The sequence below is a fragment of the Gymnoscopelus microlampas genome (assembly GCF_963454915.1).
Source record: "Gymnoscopelus microlampas genome assembly, chromosome: 11".
NCBI classification, from domain to species: domain Eukaryota; kingdom Metazoa; phylum Chordata; class Actinopteri; order Myctophiformes; family Myctophidae; genus Gymnoscopelus; species Gymnoscopelus microlampas.
Window position 1 is genome coordinate 19,627,096 of NC_139948.1, and position 8,284 is coordinate 19,635,379.

The window sequence follows — 8,284 nt, forward strand, 5'->3', positions numbered from 1 at the left end:
AAAAGGGGATATTTATTCGCGACCCATACAAATTGGTCTGTGAGGAAACGGTGCTGAAACAGGACACTCCTCACACTGCACAACTCTGGACATGCATGTCATGTAGGGGTGCAACAGTTAATCAAACTAATAGATTCAATCAATTCTAAAAACAAAAACTTTTAATAAAAAAATCAATTAAGAATAGCAAAAATAGAAGATCGACAAGCTCACGTGTCACGTGATGTTGTAGATCTGCTATTTGTGTATAACACCATTGCAGGCCTACAATTATTTTATTATGTATTAGTTATTGTCTCCGCCAGGCCGAAGGCATGGCGAGAGAGTATGTTTTACCCTCCGTCCGTCCGTGTGTCCGTCCGTCCGTGTGTGTGTCCGTCCTGTCTGTGTGTTAGCAGCTAATCTCCGGCACCGTTGGCCCGGTCGCTCCGAAACTGTGCACACACACTCCCTGGATGCCAATTCAAAACCTCTGCCCCAATCTTTTCACATGGGCCTGTTATAGCGCCACCAGGAGGCCGATTTGTGCAAAACCCATTTTTTTACATTACTCCTACAGATTTTATCCAAACGTCATGCATATCGGTACACAGTATCTCTATAGTCATGTGATCAACACGGATCTGTCCGATTTCCCATATTCCATCCTCATTGCCTATGGTTGGCTTCCAAAGTTTGCAGGATTGGTCCGTTTTGAACAAAAAGCCTCAAACTATGCATGCAGCTTGCGATTTCCGTGAAATTTCACACGCACATTCCCACTAGGCAGAGGAAGAAATGCCACCCTTTTCACATTGGCCTGTTATAGCGCCACCAGGAGGCCAGAATAACGTACCTGACCTGGCGGAGACCTGTGCTCCGAGGAGCACTTTTTCTAGTTAGGTTATTGGTTTACTTATGTAATTATTTGTCTCCGCCAGGCCGAAAGGCATGCCGAGAGAGTATGTTTTACCCTCCGTCCGTCCGTCCGTCTGTCCGTGTGTCTGTCCGTCCTGTCCCGTCTGTTAGCAGCTAATCTCTGGCACCGTTGGCCCGGCCGCTGTGAAACTGTGCACACACACTCCCTGGATGCCAATTCAGAACCTCTAGCCCAAATTTTTCAGATTGGCCTGTTATAGCGCCACCAGGAGGCAGATATGTGCAAAACACATTTATTGAGAGTACTCCTACAGATTTTGTCCAAACATCACACAAATCGGTACACAGTATCTCTATAGTCATGTGATCAACACGGATTTATCCGATATCCCATATTCCATCCTGATTGCCTAAGATTGGCTTCCAAAGTTTGCAGGATTGGTCTGTTTTGAACAAAATGCCTCAAATCATGAACGCACCGTCATGATTTGCAATTTCCTCATGGTGGCGCTATTACAGGCTGATTTGTGTTTTTAACTATAACTGCACTGATCTGTGTAAAACTTTGTATGCGCACTCCTTAGAGGTCAAGGAAAAACCTTTGCCATGCATTTTTCACATCTGCCTTTTTTAGCGCCACCAGGAGGCCGACTTATGTAAAACACATTTTTTTTATACTACTCCTTCCCATTTTATCCAAATTTCACGCAAATTGGTACACATGATCTCTATAGTCATGTGATGAAGACGGATGTGTTTGATTTTTCATATTCCATCCTGATTGGCTAAGATTGACATCTAAAGTTTGCATTAGTGGCATGTTTTGAACAAAATTCCGCAAATCATGAACGCACCGTCCGATTGCGGTCAAACTGTCCACGCACATTCACACTATGTTGAGGAACAAATACCACCCTTTTAACATTGGCCTGTTATTAGTGCCACCAGCAGGTCTAATTTAGCAAAACAAATGTTTTTAACAAAATGCCTCAAATCATGAATGCTGTCAGTGCCACCAGGAGGCCACAATAACCTACCTGACCTGGCGGAGACCTGTGCTCACAGTCTCTGAGGCTTCTGGAGCATCTGAAAGAGATAAGAGGGGAATATGCATATATTTTAGTATTAAAGTAGGGACGTTCTGTCAGTGTGTAGAGCTCTATGGTATGCTGCGTCTGGTCCGCTTGGTTGTAGCCTCTTTCTACAAAGCGGTTAGTGAGGTCTTTAGCTTAAATCTGTGGTAGAGCTGCCTATGAAGTTTTGTAGGTTTTTGATGCTGGGTACTGGAGTTATGGCTGTCTCATTTATTGCAAAGAATAATCTTTGCAATTTCAATAGGGCTTCGCACTGGTGCAGGTCTTTGAGAGAGAGAGAGAGAGAGAGAGAGAGAGAGAGAGAGAGAGAGAGAGAGAGAGAGAGAGAGAGAGAGAGAGAGAGAGAGAGAGAGAGAGAGAGAGAGAGAGAGAGAGAGAGAGAGAGAGAGAGAGAGAGAGAGAGAGAGAGAGAGAGAGAGAGAGAGAGAGAGAGAGCATCTAAACAAACAGGCACTCATACCTCCAGGCTAATTCCATAATTACACTAATTTATCTGTCATCATTTCTCCCCACAGAGTATTGCATGGAATATTTGTCCTCTGTGAAGGCAGGGCCGGACTGGGACCAAAATTCAGCCCTGGCATTTTGGTCCGAGCCGGCCCAGCGACCCTGTGTAAATTACACCTAAACCCACACGTTAAAGGGGCTACACCATGAATTTAAAAAAAATAAATAATATTTAATATCATATTTTTCAAACGGTTTGAGCCTCAGATATACTCATTCCAACTAACTTCTCTCTGGCTTATAAAGCACTTTCACCTGCAATACCACATTGTCCTGTTTGGCACGGGTCACTATTGAGCCAGTTTGTATGCATGTTATCTCCTGGTTCTGTGTGGAAAAAGTAAAAAAAAAATAATAAGAAAAATATTTCTTTTTTTAAAAAGTTTTTTTTTTTTTTTTGGTTGGAACTGAAAAACGGGAGGAATTGTTCGGGCTAGTGACATAACTAGCCCAAACAATTCAGTTTGGCCTGTTTTTAGACCAATTTACAGAAAACCCCAGATTTGCTGTGAAAGCCTGAGTGTTCAAACTGGGGTATTTTTGAGGATAGAAGAGAGGTAGGGGAGACCAAAAACACACAAAAAAGAAGAAAAAGTTAAAATTCATGGTGTAGCCCCTTTAACGTAACCAATAATTGGGCCGCGCGACCCGGAAATTACCGTAATAATCCTTTTTTTTCGGGTGGCCCACCGGCCCAGCGGCCCACCGGGCATATGCCCGGTATGCCAAATGACCAGTCCGCCCCTGTGTGAAGGTAAACTAAAGGGATAAACACTAATTTCAAAGGTATGATGATCGCTTCTTTCTTGTCACATCTTGTGTGAATGTTTAGGCTATTTCTTCAGTATGACTTTTGGAGCTGTTATTTACATGCATTACTAAGCTCTTTATATGTGACAAGAAATGTAAAGTTAATAACTGTGACATCATACTAGTGGGCCCAGGCCCAGGGGCCCAAGAATCAGGGGGGGCCTCTAGAAAAATGGGCCGACTGATACCCACTGTTCCAGAGCTCGACCCTTAATTAAATTAAAACTAAATAGGCCCCAATATAGAGAGCCCCCAATCCAAAAAATGGACTGGAGGACTTTCTCAAGGTCTATGTTAGAGAAAAATGGCTTGATTTTGCAAACGATTCGAAGCGAGAAAAAAAACCCAGATTCTTTTCTACTGCTTTTACCTGCTTGTTAAACTTAAAGGCAGAATCAAACATATCACCAAGGTGTTTCACATTAGGTTTAACAAGTGTGGACACAGAGGGCATTTTAGAACCGAAGGGGACGCATGTGCGTTCCCAGCGTGTGCGCACGCATCACAATTTACTTTCATTTGGTTAATTCGGTACACAAAATGTACTCCATGAAGTGTAGAGGTTTTTTCTTTTTCTTTTTTCTTCATCCCAAAAGTGGGTGGGTGGGTGGGATACCCCCCCCCCCCCTCCCATGGAACTGAGTATGTTCAAGCCCCCCCCCCCTCCCCCCTCCTGCGTCCCTGGGTTGCCAAGACCGTTATTCCCTGTGATGGAGCGACCGTGGTAGCCAAACAGGACAACTTCCAGCTTGCCTTCATTGTTGCAGCTGTACAAAGGTATGTGCCATGCAACACTTGATGTCCTCAAGGCAGTTCATGAGCCTGCTGCAAAGACAGGACTGGTTGTTAGTTTCAGGGAAGATAAAGCTGTAAATCTTACCATATTGTCTCATATTGTAGGACCTACAATATGAGACAATATGGTAAGATGTACAGCTTTAAACAGCAACAGCAGGTGAAAGCAATTCACTTAAACGAGGGCTGTGTTGTGCACCAAAAAACGGACTAAAACTGTCTCTCACACACACACACACACACACACACACACACACACACACACACACACACACACACACACACACACACACACACACACACAGTCAAGCGTTCACATCTGGTGTTAATTATTTTGCGCTGCGCAAGCTCTTAACTATCGCTGGTTATCCTACGAATGTCACACCCTCTGACAAGTGGATTCTAGTTTTCAAGATTAGAACAGCAACACTGGTTACAAAGTGGGGGGAGGTGGAGGTGCGGGGTGCGGGGAGCAATGCAGCCCTCTCTATACTCCTCCAGATGAAAGACGCAATTGACATATACTTCTCCATACAGCGGTGTTTTACCGGATTTGTGATGCGTTCTCTCAGGTAGAGTTGAATGGTGATGGTCCTCTGTATGTTAATGACCTTGGCTGTGGCTTCACGGCTTGGTCATTGTTCTGACATAACAAGTTTGTCCAGTATTCAATCCCCAGGCAGGCGCTGGGCGTTTTTTTCTGCCTTTTTTTTTCTCTCTCGTTTTTTTTCCATTAGAGGTAGGCTAAGGCTAGTATTAAATGCCGTTTTAATACTACCTCAATGAGTTTGGTAAAAACACATACACAAGTGTTACATTACACTCATTCATCTGTCATCATTGTCTCTGCCAGGCCGAAAGGCATGGCGAGAGTATGTTTTACCCTCCGTCCGTGTGTCCGTCCGACCTGTCCGAATTTTTCAGATCGGCCTGTTATAGCGCCACCAGGAGGCCGATATGTGCAAAACACATTTAATGAGAGTATACTCCTACAGATTTTGTCCAAACATCACACAAATCGGTTCACAATATCTCTATAGTCATGTGATCAACACGGATTTATCCGATTTCCCATATTCCATCCTGATTGCCTAAGATTGGCTTCCAAAGTGTGCAGGATTGGTCCGTTTTGAACAAAATGCCTCAAATCATGAACGCAGCATGCAATTTCCGTGAAATTAGCATGCACATTCCCATTAGGCCGAGGAAGAAATGGCATTTGAAAATGTTCAAATCAGCCTCATGGTGGCGCTATTACAGGCCGATTTGTGTTTTTAACTATAACTGCACCGATCTGTGTAAAACTTTGTATGCGCACTCCTTAGAGGTCAAGGAAAAACCTTTGCCATGCATTTTTCACATCTGCCTTTTTTAGCGCCACCAGGAGGCAGACTTATGTAAAACACATTTTTTTATGTCCCATTTTATCCAAATTTCACGCAAATTGGTACACATGATCTCTATAGTCATGTGATGAAGACGGTTGTGTTTGATTTTTCATATTCCATCCTGATTGGCTAAGATTGACATCTAAAGTTTGCATTAGTGGCATGTTTTGAACAAAATTCCGCAAATCATGAACGCACCGTCCGATTGCGGTCAAACTGTCCACGCACATTCACACTATGTTGAGGGACAAATGCCACCCTTTTAACATTGGCCTGTTATAGCGCCACCAGGAGGCCACAATAACCTACCTGACCTGGCGGAGACCTGTGCTCCGAGGAGTACTTTTTCTAGTTTATTATTAGATTACTATTTTTTATGCATTTGATGTATTATGATGAAACAATCTATTGATGAGGTGTATGTACTCCAGGCAGACTGTTTGACTATTACTTCATACATACGGATGGAGGAATGCAGGTTTGTACTCAAATGGTAAATATTCAATTACTATTAATTGGAGTCAAGTTAAATTAATTTGTCTCAAAACCATTACCATGTGGCAGCCTTTTTGAATGTAGATTCTTTGGGGGTGTCATTTAAAAATAAAATTGGACTTGGCGGGCCGGATTGAGATGGTCAAAAGGCCATCTATGTTATGTTGCCCATGTGAGTCTTATACTGTAGTTTGTCACTGTGTTACCTTTACCTGATATATATAATGTACAGTATTAGTCTTGAGATACTTTAAATGTAAATATGTTTGTTGCTGTTTGGATTCAGGGATGCACACTGTTATTTTTTTTTTGTAAAGCTGGCCAATTGATGAGTTGAGTTGACTGTTTTGACCTCACTTGCCCTATTGGGATTAACATCAGTGTGTAGATGGTGACCTATATAAACATATGTGTGTATTCCTATTCCCATGTATATGTCCTGATGAAGATGTGATTGATCGAAACGTTGACGACGCAATAAGAATAAAGCAGAGCTTTTTCAGCATCACCAGTGTGCAAATAATAGGACATTCCCACAAGTGACCGCGTGCACGCACACTCTCTCTCACACACACACACACACACACACACACACACACACACACTAGGGGTGTAACGATACGTTTTAACAACGATTTGATACGTATCACGATACTTGGTTGTCGATACGATACATGAACGATACAGGTTAATATAGAACGATACGTTTCGATTCAGTGATTTAGTCGATACGATACATGAACGATACAGAACAGGTTAATTTAGAACGATACGATTCGATTCAATGATTTAAAATCGATATAGTAACTATTTATTTACCCAAAAATGATGTGTGAAAAACAAATACCTGGATACTGGATATAAAGCACTCTTTCTCTTTTGTTCTTCTTAAAAGTACTTAGTATTGATAAAATCGATTATTTGCATTGCAGAACGATTCGATACGATTATTTGCATTGCAAAACGATTCGATACGATACAAAGTCAAACGATACGATATTTAGCTGTTTGCATATCGATATAGTAGATTGTTGAAAATTCAAAACGATTTTTCGATGCAGTTACTATATCGTTACACCTCTAACACACACACACACACACACACACACACACACACACACACACACACACACACACACACACACACAATCAGTGTTTCCGAGGAGCCTTTATAAGGAGCCTATAACAACAGGTTTTAGCACTGAAGAACTGTGCCCTGCATGTATTCAGTCAACTCACCAAAATAATCTTTATAAACCTGAAAGTCAAGTCAGCCCAGCCACACCAACACCCACAGCAAATACAATGACACAGCTTAAAGAAGTATGTTTCCAGACATCTATGTCCTCTCTCTCTGTCTGTCCCTGTGTCCAGGCTAATTTCAGAAAATAGCCAAAGTATAAAATAGGGTTTAAAGTTGTTAATTACCAGTAATTCCAATAACATGGTTCTGAAATTGGCCTTCGGTATAATGAGTCCTTTTAATTTTGCTACTTTAAGTATATGTTGGTGCAAGCACTTTGACTAGGTAAGATTTTTAATGCAGGACTTTGACTAAACAAAGTACTTTTACAGTATGGTATTGCTACTTGAAATAAATATATATACACTTCTTCCTCCACTCTAGAATGTTCTATACAGAATGTCACGTGACATCACTAGGGCCATACCTGGTGTGGCATCTTTAGCCCACTGACTATGACTCACAGTATAATTGACATTACTGCCGATTGATTATCGAGGAAGTCAAAGGATTCCATTAATTTCAGTACTGTATGGAAATCAACAGAGACTATTAGTTGATAAATAATCCACCAAACTAAATATCAATGACACAAATATTCTTTTGTCAAATTGTTATGGTAATAGTATTGCCTTTTGATGGATTTTAAAATGAGGATTGAATTGAAAGGTCTTGCTGAAAATAGTCCTTAGAGAAAATTCAAATGTTCATGACTTACTAACCTCGCAATGATCTTTAGCAAACTTTAACTCAATTATAATGAAATCTACACGTAAAGCCATTTATGGAAGAGTGGTCAGTGTTTATGTAGGAGGCTAATGCTCTGAATAGACAGTTGTTTACTATGGTAAAGTCCTTTAATTGAATAACTCTGTAATGTTAACCTGTCTCTTTGTTTTTGTTTGTGTTGTTTTATTTCCCCCATCAGGAGCATGTAGTGAAAGAAGAACTGCTCAACGGACTGCTCTCCACTGTGAATTCATCTGGTGGGAGTGGATGTGAACATCGCCCATCCTTACATCCAGAGCCTGGTCCAGTTTGTGTGCAGGTGGGCTCTCACCTCCTCAAGGAGTGTGATCATTGGGCATTCATGT